This window comes from Sceloporus occidentalis, unplaced genomic scaffold (genome assembly GCF_023333645.1).
Source record: "Sceloporus occidentalis isolate IW3139 unplaced genomic scaffold, rSceOcc1.0.p SCAF_52, whole genome shotgun sequence".
In the NCBI taxonomy this organism is placed as follows: Eukaryota; Metazoa; Chordata; class Lepidosauria; order Squamata; family Phrynosomatidae; genus Sceloporus; species Sceloporus occidentalis.
This window is the reverse complement of record NW_028317032.1, coordinates 6,196,327-6,214,362: the sequence shown is the minus strand read 5'-3', so window position 1 is coordinate 6,214,362 and position 18,036 is coordinate 6,196,327.

Below are 18,036 nucleotides of genomic sequence, written 5' to 3'. Positions count from 1 at the left end.
GCTGAAACCTAGCTAGCTGCCCCCCTTGTGTATTGATGCTGCCAGCAGTATAGGGTCTGCACATCACTTACAGCCACCCTGTACCAGCATGTACTGGCTGACTTGGCATGATAGGAGTGTGATTGCTAACAGCAATCACAGTCCCATCATGCCTAGGTTACAGCATTTACTGGTTGGATGTGTAAGTGCTGGAACCTAGGCATGATGGGACTGTGATTGCTGTTAGCAATCACACTCCTATCATGCTGAGTCAGCCAGTATATGCTGAAACCTAGCTAGCTGCCCCCCTTGTGTATTGATGCCGCCAGCAATAGAGGGTCTGCACATCACTTACAGCCACCCTGTACCAGCATGTACTGGCTGCCTGGGTATGATAGGAGTGTGACTCCTAGTGTGAGAGATTGGGATAAAGTGGGGATCTGATGGGGGAAAATGCTGTCCCCCCTAGATTTTTAGGAGTTCCTACGCCCATGGCCACCGACCAGCTCGAAACCACCAACCAAACCAGAAACACACTATTTCCTATTAACCAACCATTATTCCACCCCCACCTTACAGTGACCAGCCCTGCCACTGTGACAATGACGAGAAGAACCTTGGTCACCCTACTAATAACAGGAAGGGGGATTCGGGTAAGAAAAACTAATTAAAAATGACAGTCACAAAATGGAGGGCCCTCCCAAAGTCCCCTAACCAATGTCCCTTAACCCCATTATCCTAAGCCCAGCTACTTACCCAGTCAAGGCCCCTTCCACTAAGGTCCGCTGGTTCCATGGGTTACATTCCTTTTTTTATGATGTTTTTGGTTTATGATTTGTTTTGCCAACAAACTGAGTTTCCAGCAGAGGGAGCCAGAGCACGACCAACGTCTATGTTTAGCCTCCATTCATGTGTATAATTTGTACGAAATTGATTTTCAGAGGTAGTTTGATTATAGTAAAAAATATAAATATAGCTAAATTAAAGCCGAAATGGAACAACAGTCTCTCTTTTTAATAAGCTGCAAGTGAAAATATTTTCGGTGCTGATGTTTTGGCACTGATTGTCATAAAACGTACTTCAACGTTTCCAAGTAAAAATTAAATAAATGATTTCTTGGAAATTGTACAGCAAAATTTGTCAAACAGGAGTCATTTTGCACATTCCAACCTTAGGGAAAATGGAAAACCACCATAATGTTTTTTTTTAGTCCGTAACTTGAACTAATAAATATTTCCACAATGAATTATTTTTCTTTTTCCCCATTGGCTAAAGTCTTCCATCTTAGCCAAAAACCCCTTTAGTAGGTGTTGCAAAAATGGGCAGCGTGTATAAATTCAAAGCCTGAACATTGAACATCTGTGAACAAACAAGTGTTTGACATCAGCAGATGCTTGGCCATAGTTTAGTACTGGTCATGAAATCTAGCCCTGGGTTCCTATTAGACTTTTATCAATTTTAGTAGACGAAGTTCTAGACACATTTAAATACACTGGGAGATTAAACAAAGTTACAAGACAGATGTTTGTTTGAAAAGAGAAGAAATGCTGGAATAATCTAAAACTTGAAGGTTCGAGAAGGAAGTTTTACTTTATTGAGAGGGTAATAGATAAGCGGAATAGACTCCCTGAAGAAGTGGTAGAGGCTAATACATTAAGTGGATTTAGACATGCATGGGATAGACATATGGCTATCTTGAATCACAGCAGGAAAAATGTGTAGACGCGATGGGCCAAATGGTTTATAGCTCTCTTTACCTGTTTACTACGGAGTATTTTGTATCTGCAGTTTGACCATAATTTCTTTAGTGCTTTAGCTTTTTTTCTGGCCTCACTCTTCTTCTTCAGCCGTTATCTTGAGACATGATCCCAAAAGAATTTTACTTGTTTACCAAAAAACATCTACGGATGGATGGAAGAGCTGCTGTATTAAAGAATATATACTCACAATAATCAACACGGCTCTTTTGGGCTGTTGTAAAGACTTCAAATGACAGCTACATAGGCTGCGGTGGAAAAAAAGCCAACACACATCCTAAAAAGTAATGCACAGCTTGACCAAGCCTTCCTACAGCTGTGACTTTAACATGGACACCTCTACTCTACAATGTTTGGCACAAACTATTCAGGAATAAAACTACAAAACCTACAGTATATTATGAATCACTTTGTGGCTTGCACCCCGTCTAGCTTCTAGGTCCATGCTCCTCAAGAAGACATTGGGTTTGGGTTTGCTGGTAGGCCCTGAATAGATAACGTCTTAGATATGCACCAATTAAAAAAAACCCCGGAAATATATTATCTTTCATTTGTTGTACCCTAATCTCCATACGCTGCTAAATCCTGATTTAAAATGCTAATGTCAGGTATAAAAGTTGTTTTTTTCTATTATTTTTTTTAAAAAATAACAATTATACATATTTTCTTCTCGTTTTGTAACCACCGAGATAAAAACACAATGGAAGTTTTTAAAACAATCACCTCAATAGGGAATGAATGCGAATGCTGAAAGGACTGATTCGTTTTAATGCGATTCTTCTCATTTTTTTTTTTTTTTTACAATATATTGTGTTTATCAGCCCAAATGCAGCAGCAACAGTTCATTCAAACAGAAGCAAACTTCGTCGAAATAAATTACAAATGGAGGTGAAAGATACGGTGTTCTGTGCAATCCAATGCAAATATATGCAAATTTCTTCATATTAGAATCATTGTCTACTTGTCATTCTCGCATGGGGCACATCAAAGCCATATGACCTGATTTTGCACCTGCTGTTTAATTAACTTTACAAGGCGCACACACACGCAACTCCCGGTGATATACAAATCAGTTTTTACTACCACGGCTTTCAATTTGGAAAGAGCTGACTGCGGCGTTCGATCAGGAGCTGCCCAAATGCTATTGTCTGAGCCCATCATAGCTGCAGGAACAAATAGCCAAATGCATGTTGCCCACCAGATAATTTATATTCCATTCATTATTAATTTATAATCGTATCCTGACAATAAAAATGGCAGGTTTAGAATTCAAAAGCTAAAGAACATAAGGCGATGGGCTGGATATTCAATAATGGTAGCTTAAAAGCATTGGAAAAGCCCATTTTTTTATATTTTTTGGATCATTGGAGCAAATAATGAACATCTTTTTGGCCAATTATTGTTGCATTCTTATAAGTGCTCCTATTTGTACTACAGTACTTAGCCATTGAAAGAAGGTAGTCAGAACAATCGGTCATGAGAATTACAAACGAGTGCCACTAATGGACACCCACTACATACCCCATTGATTCCACTTAGCATCGATACCAAAGGCGTATGTATGACAGAATTGTAAGCTACATGACGTTTGTCACAAAAATAATTTAAGGACTGTAGTACTTTCCGCCCCATGGAGACCCCAGTAGAGAAAAAAAATGACGGTTTTGCATTTCAGTTTCCATGATGATTTGTGCCATGAAGTATAGGACGTTTACATCACGAGACTGCTTTTGACTTTATTACACAGGGGTAATTCGGGAAACGTCATGTGCGCTGTGACATCAGAGTGCAAACAGTAGCCCTCATCTTTGCTCACAAGGGAATTTACACATAGATGCAAATGTAGAAATGTTCACATTATACCAGCACTAGTATATAATATAAAAAGTTCCAGAGAGGGTATACTGAATACATTTAAGGCAAGAAATAATTGGGATTGTGCAGCGAATTTTCATTGTTTGCTATATAACAATGTGTTAGCGGGACTTTAATGTAGACTTCTCACTTTGTGTTAATGTGTTTGCATTATAGAGTGTCTTTGAGGCCAGGAGGCCTATTTCCCTTGGACGGAACCTATATCCCTTGGACGGAATAATACATATAATAGTTACTTTGTTTACATTCTTAAATATCTGTCACATTGTAAATTGCTTATATATTTCACTTTAATGGGAAACATTCCTAATGTTCCTGCTATCTCTCTGATTTTCTCTTTATTGCAGCCCAAGGATGGCCTGCTTCACTTGGATTGAGAGCTCATTTGACCACATGCTGTAGGTTCAGAGCAACAGCTTCCAAATGCGAGTGCCACACCTTGAATCAACTCCAGGCCTTTTACCTTCTTAATTGATGAAGAGATAACGAAGGAATAGCCATATCTGAGTCAATTGTCCATCTACGTTTGGTCCCTTGAAAAGGAGGGGGCTACATATTAAAGTAATTCCTAAGCCCTTCCTCCAATTTGGATGTGAATACCCTCAAATTAAAGCATGGAGGCAGCACTTTAAGCACATATTCTTTATTTAACTGTACCTTGAATTATTTTTGGTAAACAGTCGAAATAACAAAATTTGTGTTAGTGTCCAAATATTTCCGGACCTAACTGTGTTTGTATGGGCAGTATAGGCGTGTGTAAGGGCAGTGTATATGTACAGTATCTCACAAATTGGGCCCAATTAGCCATTTCCCCTCCCCGGTGTCATGTGACTCATTAGTGTTACAAGGTCTCAGGTGTGAATGGGGGGCAGGTGTTTAATGATAACACCATTAAATTTGGTGTTATCGCTCTCACATTCACTCATTCTGGTCACTGGAAGTTCAACATGGTACCTCATGGCAAAGAACTCTCTGAGGATCTGAAAAAAAGAATTGTTGCTCTACATAAAGATGGCCTAGGCTATAAGAAGATTGCCAAGACCCTGAAACTGGAAATCGTAACACATGGACTGGAAAGTCTTGACGGACAGGCGTGGAACTGGAGACCCACTGGCAGGGCACACGGCAGGAAACCCACTGGCAGGGCACACGACAAGAAGCCCTGCCAGTGGGCTTTTTCCTGTGTGCTCTGCCAGTGGGTCTCCAGTTCCAGAGTGGTCCATATCAAGCCGGGTGGGTAGCTGAAGGACACAATCATAAAGCCAAAACAGTATGCAGGAGAGTGGTCACAATCAAGCTGGGTCAGAAGCCAAAGATCAGAAGCAGGATGCCAGGAACGATTCAGGACCGATTCAGGACCAGGTACAGAGCCACAGCAATAAGCTGCAATACAAAGGCCCAAACTGAAGGGCAGAGAAGGTATATAAGTGCAGGGCTAAACTCAGGTAAGCAGGTGCAGGTAGTCAGGTGAGCTAATTTCTGACTCCTCATACGGGAGAGTGGCCTCTAGAGGTTGCAAGGAAACATGGCATGGGTATGACTTCAGAAGTACAGGGTGGCAGGGTGGAACCCTGACAGTACATCATGTATTTTTGTTTTGGAGGAAGGGTAGGGGCCCCGGTGGTTTGCTTTGCCCAGGACCTACAATGCTGTTAAGACAGTCCTGGTCAGTGGCAAATACTGGAACAACAATTTGTCCTGTTGGGCATACTATCTCACTGCTGTTTAATAGGTCTGTTAGGTAGATCCGAGATTGCCCGTGTTATATCATGACAGTCAGCAGAAAGAGTGTCAGCCGCAGAGGTAAGTGCTGAGAAGTGGGTGGGGTGTTTCCCTGGGTCAGGACTAGGGAAGCCCCCAAGCCCCAACCAAAATAAGTTACTGAGCCTACCACTTACAGGTATACATTAGTGCCCAAACTAAATAGAAGGTTAAAATGACTGCTCTCATTGTATGCCCATAATATGGTTTTGTAATGCATATTTGTTGCTCTTTTGATCCATACATTACATTACAATGCAGTGTAAACAAATGTTATACAAAAAAACAAAAACATATTTGGATTCTGATCCCCCTGCTTCTAGTACAGTAAGTGGGTTTTGAGAAAATGAATCATATGATACATCCAAGTCTCATTAAGGAAACCAGAGGAGAGACGATACGTCTCCTAGGACCTATGGAGCCTTATTTTTTGGTACCTTGGACTATGCTATGATTTACACTAACTCTGAAATATTTTTTGCTTATCATTTAGTGTAATATTTCTCCCTGTTTATACACAAAGAATGGTGCAAAATCACTTTGGATAAACCTTTTATTTTTGCCACATTCGTCAAAATTAAGGTTCATACAAATCCATATGTACAAGTCTATTATTATTACATTGCTGTTTTTCTTTTTTGCTTGTTTTATGGTAACTCATTGTGGGTCAACTGATTGATTAACTGGCATGGTGGATTTGTTTTTCCCAAAAGCGTTGTTTATTAATTCTTTATGTGGGTGCAGGAATATATAGCTTAATATTAGATGGCAGTATCGCTACAATAGATGGCAGTGTTGGCTTACTGGTAATTTTGAATATAATTTTATTCTATTCATATAAAAATTGGCCTAAAGCAGTGCATCTCAACTCACCATATGGTTGAGTTCTTAACCTACAGATGAATAATAGTAGAGGAATATGTTTGTCATCTTAACATTAAAAATAAGTAAGACAGAATAGTAGATATGGTACTGTAAAATACCATACATTAAAGGCAAGCATATGCTATTTCAAATTAATATTTACTAGATTTAAATGGCATAATTCTAAAAGAAAATTATTTGGTAGTATGAGAATACAATCCCCCTAAGTTGTTTTTTTTTTGCTGTGGTTTGTAATAAACTGGTCGAGACCACAGAGAGAGTTTTAGCTGTAAACAAGCCGATATTTCATGTCATCCAAATAAAAGGAATGACACCTAAAATGTGGCATCGTAGCTTTCTCCAAGTCATTTTTATTATTGCCTTTTCCTGGGGTGAGTCATTCTTTAATACCTTTTGTCAACTGTTGCTCCAGATCAGGACAAGTTAGAAATGAAAAGTAATTTAAAATTGTATGATGTACACAGCAAGCCAGTGAAATCATTTCATTTTCCACCTCTAAATAGACATTTGCCAGTGCAAAGAGTTCTTAGTTTTTTTTTAGGTGGAATTAACATGTTTTGAACTTTCTGAGACATTAACTGGCCATGTATTTTTTTTTTTTTATTGATCTCTGACTTTTCTATGAATGGCCAGAGAATGTATGTTTTGTTCATAGTCCTGACAATTACATATGAAATTACAGTCATATATCCTATCTCTTGTCTGCCAGTCCATCGTTTGGATGGGAATCAACAATAATATATTCTACACAAACCATTCATAGACCTCACAAACATATTGAGAGCAACTTGTTAGCAGCACAACTCAACATTTTCTATTTAATATGAACCAGCAAGAATATGTTTTATCCCACAACCAGTCTTGGCAGCTAATTCCTGTTCTTTTGGACTTGATACCATAATGGCGGCAGTCCCTTCCCAAACTACTCCAGTACCCTGGATCGTAATGTATATATTCCTCAATCAGTGCCCACTGCACCGTTGAGTCCTGGAAACAACAGCTCTTAATTGTTATTCATGACAACTTCCATGAGAACGTCGAAGCATTTCGCAGTTTTAGTTTCAGAACTGTGTTAACGTATATTATGATAAGCACGTAAAGGGAAGAGTTAGGCAAAGAATTAGCAAATTATGCACAGTGGTCTCTAAATAGGTTGCAGTGCTGGTTTCCTAAAGGAATCATATCTGGAAACCAGCATAATCATTGACCTCCCAACGTTCTTCTTACTCAAACTGGGTTCAGTAAATAGTCTTCTTTACAGGGACAAATAGAAACAATGGGGCCCTGGTGCGAAAAATTACCCAGGGCCCCACAACTTCAACAGCTAGTCTGTGGCATCATTGCCTCCACATAACTGGTCTGTGTCCTTCTTGGCCCCTTCCCCCACCCTTCCAACATAAAACATCTGTAAACACACTTACACAAATTATACACACTTACTCATACTTACTAACCACACTCCATCTCACTCTACACAATTAGACATGCATGCTCACACACACACACACTCAAGTACACATCCATACACATATAGATATAGTGTGGGAGCAGCCTCGGTATCACTGCGGGCTCACATGACCTTGATACGATCCTGTCTACCTGTGCTGGTTCAAAATAGTTTAGAAAGGGCCCTTCCAACCTGGATCTGTACGGTACGAGGAGACAGGAAGAAGGGGTCGCGAGGGTCACTCCGGGCCCCCTAGAGGTACGGGCCCCAGTAGTTATGCCAGTGCTTCTTTATATCATCAACTAACAGTTTTAGTACAGTCTTATTCAGGAAGGATCGAAAAAAACGAAAAGGGGGAGGAGTTTGCCTTTATGTAAAGTCCAGCCTAAAGGCCACACTGCGGGAGAATATATGTGAGGGAAATGATAATGTGGAGTCATTATGGGTAGAAATATATGGAAAGAAAAATAATAAAATACTGATCGGGGTTTGCTATAAGCCACCAAATATAATGGAAGCAGCAGAAGATCAATTATTAAAGCAAATAAACAAGGCAGCAAATCACAATGAGGTGGTTATTATGGGGGACTTTAACTATCCCGACATAAACTGGGAAACAGAGACCTGTGAATCTCATAAAGGAAACCGGTTTCTGACTATAAGTAAGGATAATTATCTGTCCCAAATGGTACAGGACCCGACCAGAGGGGGCGCCCTACTGGACTTAATATTGACCAACAGACCTGACAGAGTAACTAATGTGCAGGTCAGGGGGCATCTAGGAAATAGTGATCACAATATGATACATTATAACTTGTCCTTCAATATGGGAACTCTTAGAGGAGCCACAAGAACCATGAACTTTAGGAAGGCAAAGTTTGATCAACTAAGAGAAGCCCTTAACACTGTAAATTGGGAAAATGTCCTCAAAAACAAGAGTACAGACACTCAATGGGAGATTTTTAAGAATATCTTAAATTCTCACTGTGAAAGGTACATACCGTATGGGAATAAAAGAGTCAGGAACAAGAGAAAACCAATGTGGATAAATAAAAATGTAAAGGGGGTAATAAATGGCAAAAAAAAGGCATTTAAGCTACTAAAACAGGAAGGCAGTGAGGAAGCACTAAAAAGCTATCGGGAAAAAAATAAAATATGTAAAAATCAGATAAAAGCAGCAAAAGTGGAGACAGAAAGACTCATTGCCAAAGAGAGTAAGACAAACCCCAAAATGTTCTTTAACTATATAAATAGTAAAAAGGTTAAAAATGAAAGCGTTGGCCCCTTAAAAAGTAATGAGGGAGAAGTTATAGACGGGGATCAGGAAAAAGCTAATCTATTAAATATATTCTTCTCTGCTGTATTCACAGAGGAAAATGAAATGCCATGTAATATACAGCAGGATGAGATAACTGCCCCAGTACATGTCGCCTGTCTAACCCAGGAAGAAGTGCAGTGCCGCCTAAAAAAAATCAAAATAGACAAATCACCAGGTCCAGATGGCATTCACCCCCGCGTTCTAAGGGAGTTAAGTAATGTAATAGACAGACCCCTATTTCTAATATTCAAGGACTCTATAGTGACAGGGTCTGTTCCCCAGGACTGGCGCATAGCAAATGTTGTGCTAATATTCAAAAAGGGGACAAAAAGTGACCCGGGGAATTATAGGCCTGTTAGTTTAACTTCTGTTGTGTGTAAACTGTTTGAGGGTTTCCTAAGAGATGCTATTTTGGAGTATCTCAATGAAAATAAGTGTATGACTCCATATCAGCATGGGTTTACAAGGGATCGGTCCTGTCAAACTAACCTGATCAGCTTTTATGAGGAGGTGAGCTCAAGACTGGATCGGGGTGAATCGCTGGATGTCGTATATCTTGATTTTTCCAAAGCATTTGATACGGTGCCACATAAAAGGCTGGTACATAAAATGAGAATGCTTGGGCTGGGGGAGAATGTGTGTATGTGGGTAAGTAACTGGCTCAGTGATAGGAAACAGAGGGTGGTTATTAATGGTACATACTCTGAGTGGGTTACTGTTGCTAGTGGGGTACCACAGGGGTCAGTTTTGGGTCCTATTCTTTTTAATATATTTATTAATGACCTTGTAGAGGGATTGTATAGTAAAGTATCAATCTTTGCAGACGATACTAAGCTCTGTAACGTGGTTAACACAATAGAGGACAGTGCACGATTACAAATGGATCTGCATAGGTTGGAGGCTTGGGCTGGGATGTGGCAGATGAGGTTCAACACAGATAAATGTAAGGTTATGCACATGGGGAAGAAAAATCCAGGCTGGGAATATGTATTAAATGGGAAAACACTGGGGACGACTGACATGGAAAAGGACTTAGGAGTTTTAGTTAACAGTAAATTTACCTGTAGCAACCAGTGTCAGGCAGCTGCTGCTAAGGCAAATAAAATCATGGGGTGCATCAAAAGGGGCATAGATGCCCACGACAAGGAAATAATTCTACCACTGTACAAGTCACTAGTCAGACCACACATGGAATACTGTGTACAGTACTGGGCACCAGTGTACAAGAAAGATATAGTGGAGCTGGAGAGGGTTCAAAGACGGGCAACCAGAGTAATAAGGGGAATGGGAGGACTACAGTACCCAGAAAGATTATCAGAATTAGGGTTATTTAGTTTGGAAAAAAGACGGCTTAGGGGGGATTTAATAACTATGTATAAATATATAAGGGGGCAGTACAGAGATCACTCCCAGGACCTATTTATACCCAGGACTGTATCTATAACAAGGGGACATCCTCTACGGTTGGAGGAAAGAAGGTTTCTACACCAGCACAGACGGGGGTTCTTTACAGTAAGAGCGGTGAGATTATGGAACTCTCTGCCAGAGGAAGTGGTTATGGCAAACTCAATAAAAGAGTTCAAAAGGAGCCTGGACGTGTTTCTTGAAAGCAATAATATTACAAGTTATGGATATTAGATTAATAGGGACAGAACGTTGATCCAGGGATTTATTCTGATTGCCATATTTGGAGTCGGGAAGGAATTTTCCCCCTGGTATGGGGCAATTGGCATCTGCTTCATAAGGGTTTTTTTGCCTTCCTCTGGATCAACACAGTAGGGACACAATATGTATATAGGTTGAACTTGATGGACTTTGGTCTTTTTTCAACCTTATGAACTATGTTACTATGTTACTTATGTGCGGGTGAAACAGCAGTATGACATGGATTCCGCAAGTGAATGTCCTAACAAAGATGAACTGACAGTTTTTAGGCTTCTAGTAATCATAACTAGTAATCATAATGTATAGACACTAATAATATAGAACTAATCTGTGTTAACAATATTACTTCCTGGTGATGATCAATTTCAACAGACTTCTGTGAAAGATATTTTTATAGATTGTCCCCTTATGAGGAATAACTTTGTAATATACTGGTAACGTCTGGATGGATGTTTCAGTAGGCCCTCTTAAAAACCTACCTTACTTTTGCTTTTAAGCTTTTATATGAATGTTTCATTTATTTTAATAAGCAAAGTATATACCTGAGAAGTAAAAAATGGACTAGCTGACATATTGTAGCATTAATCATAATTAAACAGTCACAAAGCAATCAATAACATGTAGTGAGTTTTGAGTGGCTTTGTCTTAAAATGTCTATACTTCAGTCACTGTTAGTGGACCCCATAGCTGTCCCACCCATCTTTTTTATTGATATCTACACTCTCATTTGGAATTTCTCTACTATGAATCCATGAACTCTTTGTGACTCTTCATCAAAACAGTTGGTAGTATACAGGTAATGTAGAAATTTAGCATCAAAATCATATTTACCAACCCTATTATTACATGATATTCTAACTAATGTTGTGTACTTCTACAGACTAACCACTCAATTTGGTGATGTACCATTTATTATATGTGGGAATGTTCATAGCCCCCTATGAAATTTATTTTTTTTAAATAAGAGTTTGTAGGGTATGTTAATTCATTCTTAGCAGATGAACCAAACCAGTCAATCAGTGGGGTATATTTACTAAACAGTGAGTATAGCTGAGTTGAGGTAAGACTCAAACATTACGATTCACTGCCAAGTATGCATTTTGAACTTTAGTGAATAAACCCTAGTGGTCTCTATTTAACAGGAGCCTGTGACAAGGCCTGTGGTAGGGGAGAGGGAATCTGGCAGGGTGGGACTATGACACGAGGGAGATGAAACAGAGAGATGTAAAACACAAAGGATATGTAATGGCGAGGTATAAAACATGAGGGATGTGTAATGGTGGAGATTAACCAGGATAAGAGAGGAAAGGAGTAGTTTAATAAAAAAAAATTATAGAGCAGCAGATCGGGTAAGTGTGTGGCGCTGTCAGCCAGTGGCCCACCAGGCATTTGACCAGTGTCCAAGATGGCCAATCCTGATAGGGGGATACATAAAGGAGAGAGATAAAAAAAGACAAAAAGGAGTAGTTAAAAATGAGTTTAATAAAAAAAGTAATTTGGGAGAGGTAAAAAAGACAAGATAAATTATATTTTTATTCCTTGTTTAATGTATTTTTAAATGAAAATCCACACACTCAGACTGGGGAGACCTCTGGGTTGTTCCCAGGTATGTATGTTAACTAGAACATTTTGACATTTTGCACTATTGTTGGAGTTTTAGTCCACCAAATCTGGCAATAATAAATAGGAAGTGTCTTCAGTCTGCATTTCTTTATATGGGGGATAACATAATATGATCAAAATCATATTTATATGGAAATAGCTATAAACAGTGGCATATCTATCTTTGGCACAGTCCTTGGCCTAACCCAGGTACGAGCCTCCAACCGCCCCCTTCGTGCTCCCATCCTTACTACTAAGCACTGGGGTATGATGTCATATCCCCGCACTCCGCCTTTTAAGGATGCGTGGTGCCAGACGGAAGTGACCTGTGGAAACTGCTGATTCGAAACAATTCTCCATAGCCTTAGTGGGTAAATTAGGGAGATTAATGATCTCCATACCTGGGAACTTTCTGGTTCCAGCTACAGGATGCTGATTGGAGGTACCGCTGATGTCAGTGGGCGGTTCCACTGATGTCATGGGAGAAATGCTATTTTGGGAGGGGAAGTGGGTGAGGAGTGGGGTAGTACCCGGATAAATCACGCTTCTCCTGGAGACTCCGGGCGAAACCCGAGAGTTCCCAGGTATGAGCCCCTGTTAACCGTCTCGATAAGCAGTAATGCTAGAGGGAGCCTGATCGGGCCTAGGCGTAGTGTAGGCCAGAATACACCGCTGGCTATAAAGAAGGACATCATTTAAATCTCCATTAATCAGGTGAAAAAACTAGAATTTTATGATTAAGGTTTGGTTTCATTCCATTGATATAATTAAATAATAAATATGTTTTTAGGCAATTGTTTGTTTGTTGTAACATAAAGTGCTCTTTTTGATTGACAGACACATGTAAGCAGTTTGGTGTGTACAAGAACGTGTATGTTCTCTACACTACAATCAGTGTGGGGAGATAACAACATTTGTTAGTTTTAAATTTGATCAACACATTATTATATTAAATAAAAATTGAATCTCTTCGAACAGTTGGCATATGGTTTGGGATCCCAATAACACAATTTTGAAGTGACCTGTGGATGCACAAGATTATCTTAAAGGTCTGTAGCTTTTTTTAAACCAGGCAATACAAAACATTTATTGAAACGTTGCGCAGGTATTCCACTTTCCATCTGCCGTATCGCTTTCTTAGATATACATGAAGGACGGATACTTTATAACTGCCTCACTATTCTTCTGCAATAATTTATATAGATAGATGCTGCTCAGATAAAAAAGCATCATCAAGAACTATTGTTTTTCTCAGTATATATATATATATATATATATATATATATATATATATATATATACAGTATATATATACCGGCCTCCTCCCTACCAACTATGGGCCCTGGCTTTGTAAAGACTTTTGTGTGTAGGTGCAGGGGCAGTTTCTACTGATTTTCCCCCTGGTACAGGTTTAACTATATTTCCTAAATATTAGAGACTCTGAAGACTATGGAGATGATATTGATTTGGGATTGGCCCTGTACTTGCCAACGCAGATGATGTTTTGCAATTACTCTTCCCTGTGCCCCCCCAGTTCCACCACTACAGACATTTACTCCGGCCAAACCATCCGTCTCCTTGGAACTCATTTCGGCCAGTAATAGATAGTGGAGGCGAGGACCTCATTGTATTGTTAATCCCTTTACTGCCCCTATTGTCTCTGGGAGGCAGATTAAGGGGGTGGTTTGTATCCCAATATCTTGATTTATGTTAATGTGTGCTTTCCTGGATATATCCAGCCATGTGCGTGAATAATAAAGCAGTCTTCATTTTGTTTTATACCCTACACGGAGTCTCGGCTAGTGACTGGGAAACCGGGGAAAGAGATGTGTTGTCCCAGGCTAAGGGAGCACAAGTCAGGGGAGGTAGTCGGTTGGACTAGCCAGCTCTGTAACGGTATCGGTTTATATAAATAAAAAGGTATTATTTTATATTGCAAGTCTAATTTATTTTGGACAATTTAGAACAATGTGTACTCCTGAAAAATTGCAACCTTTAGCATGCCCTGCTAAGCCAAATTGTACGTTTATTGATAATTTTTATATCCGTCTCTCATATTTATGGTACTGTAAAGACATCACTATTATTTCCTAATTTTTTAATGAAAGCCACAACATTCACAGGTGTCCCAGGATCAATTAATGCAAAACAATTCTGCATGTCATAGGAAACACCTGCTTCCCAGGACAATGTGTGCTCCGTTAGCGTTGCTAGTTCAGGGTACTAGTAATGCCCAGCAATGTGATTTTTTTTGCCATGCATGATGAATACATTTGGGATAAAGATTGATCTACCACAATAGATTTATGAGAAAATCCAGATGCAGCAAATCAATCAAAATTAACTCCTGATGTTCTTGTACTTGAAACAAATGGCCTTAAAATAAGCAATGGTGAAAACAGAAATTAACCTATAATTGCAAGAGAATGAGCATGGTTCATGTTGTTCATACAAGCCATATTTTTCCATTGATGTCCCACACACCTCAGTTGTCTCTGAATGAGTAAACAATGAAGATAGACCGATATACAGTATCTCACAAAAGTGAGTACACCCCTCACATTTTTGTAAATATTTTATTATATATTTTCATGTAACAACACTGAAGAAATGACACTCTGCTACAATGTAAAGTAGTGAGTGTACAGCCTGTATAACAGTGTAAATTTACTGTCCCCTCACAATAACTCCACACACAGCCATTAATGTCAAAAATGAGTACACCCCTCAGTGGAAATGTCCAAATTTGGCCCAATTAGCCATTTTCCCTCCCCGGTGTCACTATGCCCTAGTCCAATACCAAAACCAGTGGAAATCTGTAATTTTTCTGCCCTTTGGCTCCACTCCCATCAGTCTGGAACTGCTGCTACTGGCAAGTTAAAATGGCATCAGCCCACTTATATATCTAATGCTTGTCTCTCAGTAAATACTGATTGGCCAGAGTGAAAAAAGTAAGTAAAAACTCTCACAGGATGTTGGACCCAACAATCACAGCCATTAGCATCAATGAGATACCCTCACATTTTTTGGGCTAGCTCTACCTATCAGCCATCCATATGTACTCTCCAACTTTACCTCGACAAGGAGCGCCAGAACTGCTTGTAATGTAGCCAACATGGCTTGTAATGTCACCAAAAAAGCTTGCAATGGAGCCAAAATGGCTTGCAGTGGCTACATGTGGCAACAAAAGGACGAATCCTAATAAATTGTCGGAACTTTTGCAATTAGTTTTTGTTTGTTTTGTCGGAGATGGCCCTTGTTTTTGTTGATTCATATGAATGCATGAAACAGGCAATTTTCATTAAAAATAAAGTTTGTATGAATACGAATGGGTGCTGTTCTGTGTCTAAGGTTTGACAAAATAGATTTAGCAATTATGTCTACTTTAAAAAAAGTGGCTTTTTGTTTTCACATAAAGTTGTCTCTGTAATCAAAATTACTGTTTCAATTCTTTATAAACTTTCATTATATTTTTATGTATTGTTATTTTGTGGGAAAGTTTGTAGAACTGTAGTTTGCCTTTGGTATTGATACATTATGTCCAAAGTACATCACAATAAGACTTGAAACCAAGACAAGAATGATGAGAAATCTGGCTTATCTCAAAGTGATTGATAACGCTGGCTTTACTGGTACAGCGGGAACTAACAGAGTGACTTGGGCAAGGAATAGATGTTCATTCTGCTCCTTTTCAACAAAAAAAAACATCTTATGCTACCCTTCAGGCTAGCCAGGTGGCTTTAGATCTTTTTTGGTATCTTTTCTAGAACAATTTCATCCCTGCTTTATTTTGGTCCAGCTTCACTGTTCCTCTCTAGGGGTATATACGATTAGCTCTAATAAACTCTCCAAAACAACATTTGAAAAATTAAGCCTCAAGTGCTCAATGGAAAAAAAAATCAAGCAGTTAGGAAGGGAAGTGTTTAGAAGAGCTTGGTTGGCACTGTGCAGGTGCAAGGAATGGCATACAGCCAGGTCCTGCTGATGCCATAGGTTTTATATTAACATTTGTCAGGCTTGATAAAGATTCGTTAGAAAATAAAAGGCAGTGGTTTAAGTATCTGTCACTTGGCATTTATGTGAGGATCATTTGGTTATATAGTATATTATATGGTTTTGGATAGGGCATAATAACAATCATCTGTTCCTTAGCAGGTCTAAAAATTAGGTAAATACAACCTGAGATGAACAACACATGACATATTACACTGAGTCATGATTTATTCAACAAGAATAAAGCCAAAATGGAGAAGCCATGTATGAGAAACTAAGTACCTCATCACTGCTTCAATACAAATTAAGATGCTAAGTAGCAGACAGGTGGTGCTTTTCAAATTTTCTTGATTAATTGATCATTAGCAAGTGTGACCACCTCACCGATGTTTTAGCAGTTTGCTGGTCTGGGGCATTGAGGTCTGTGTTAACAGATATGTCACATGTGTGCTGTTGTTCATTTAAGGTTGTATTTACCTAATTTGTAGACTTGCTGATTGTTATTATGTCCTGATATGTTAAACCATAGACTTCAAAGAGGGTGTTCTTTCTTTTTCACACAACTGTATATATATATATATATATATATATATATATACACTAAATGGTCAAAAGTATTGGGACACCTGACCATCACACCAACAGGGATTTTTATGACATAGCATTCTAAATGCAAAGACATGACTATGTGTAGCTATAAAAGCTTCCATTCTTCTGGGAAGGCTTTCCACAAGATTTTGGAGAGTTTCTGTGGAAATGTTTGCACATTCATCCAGTAGAGCATTTGTGAGGTCAGACACTGACATTGGCCGAGAAGGCCTGGCTCACAATCTCCATTCCAGTTGATTCCAAAGCTGTTAAATGGGGTTGACTGTACGGGCCGGTCAAGTTCTTCCACACCAAACTCATCCAACCACGTCTTTATGGACGTTGTTTTATGCACTGGGGCGCAGTGCATTCTGGAGTAGAAAGGGGCCTTTCCCAAAATGCTCCCATAGAGTTGGAAACATAGCATTGTCCAAAATGTCTTAGTATGTCCCCTTCAGCATACCAAGACATATTGGACAATGTTATGTTAGAATTTCTGTATTTTTCTATTTTATGTCCAATGTGCTTATGTCTACGTTTATGAATATACAGTCTAAAACTTACAAAATTCAAGTTTATTTATAAAAGCATCAAAAGTTGTAAGAGTGATATATTTTTTCCCCCCAATTAGCGTTTAAGATAGAGAGTTATGTCTAATGTTACAGCGATAGTTGGACCCATTTGGCATTTGCCTACTTGTATATTTTATTTATGTTTCTATTTGCCACCTATGCTTTCATAGTTGAGATGAAAAAGCAAACTTTGTGTGCTACTGAAGCATTAAAGCTGACAGATCTTTAAAAATTTTGAAAATTGCTTTGTATAACCAGTGATACCCTAGAGATCACTTTTTTCCTCTTAGATGGTTTCAAAACCTCATTATCTTCTAGTTTAGCTCAGTATTTTGGCCAACTGTCAGATGGCTTGTGGATACCGCTGTTAATGAACTACAAACTGTCAAGGGAACAAATGCATCCCAGTGTACGGTTTATGCAGCTTGATGTCTTGTGTATTTTTACTGCTCTGGAAAAGACAGCAGTTTAATGTATACATTGCCAACTCCTCGAAAAGTTTCTCTATAAAAGTTTCAATATAAAAATGTATAAAGTTTTAGGACAGAACCTATATATAAGACTACGTATTCAGTGCTTTCATGGATTTAGGTA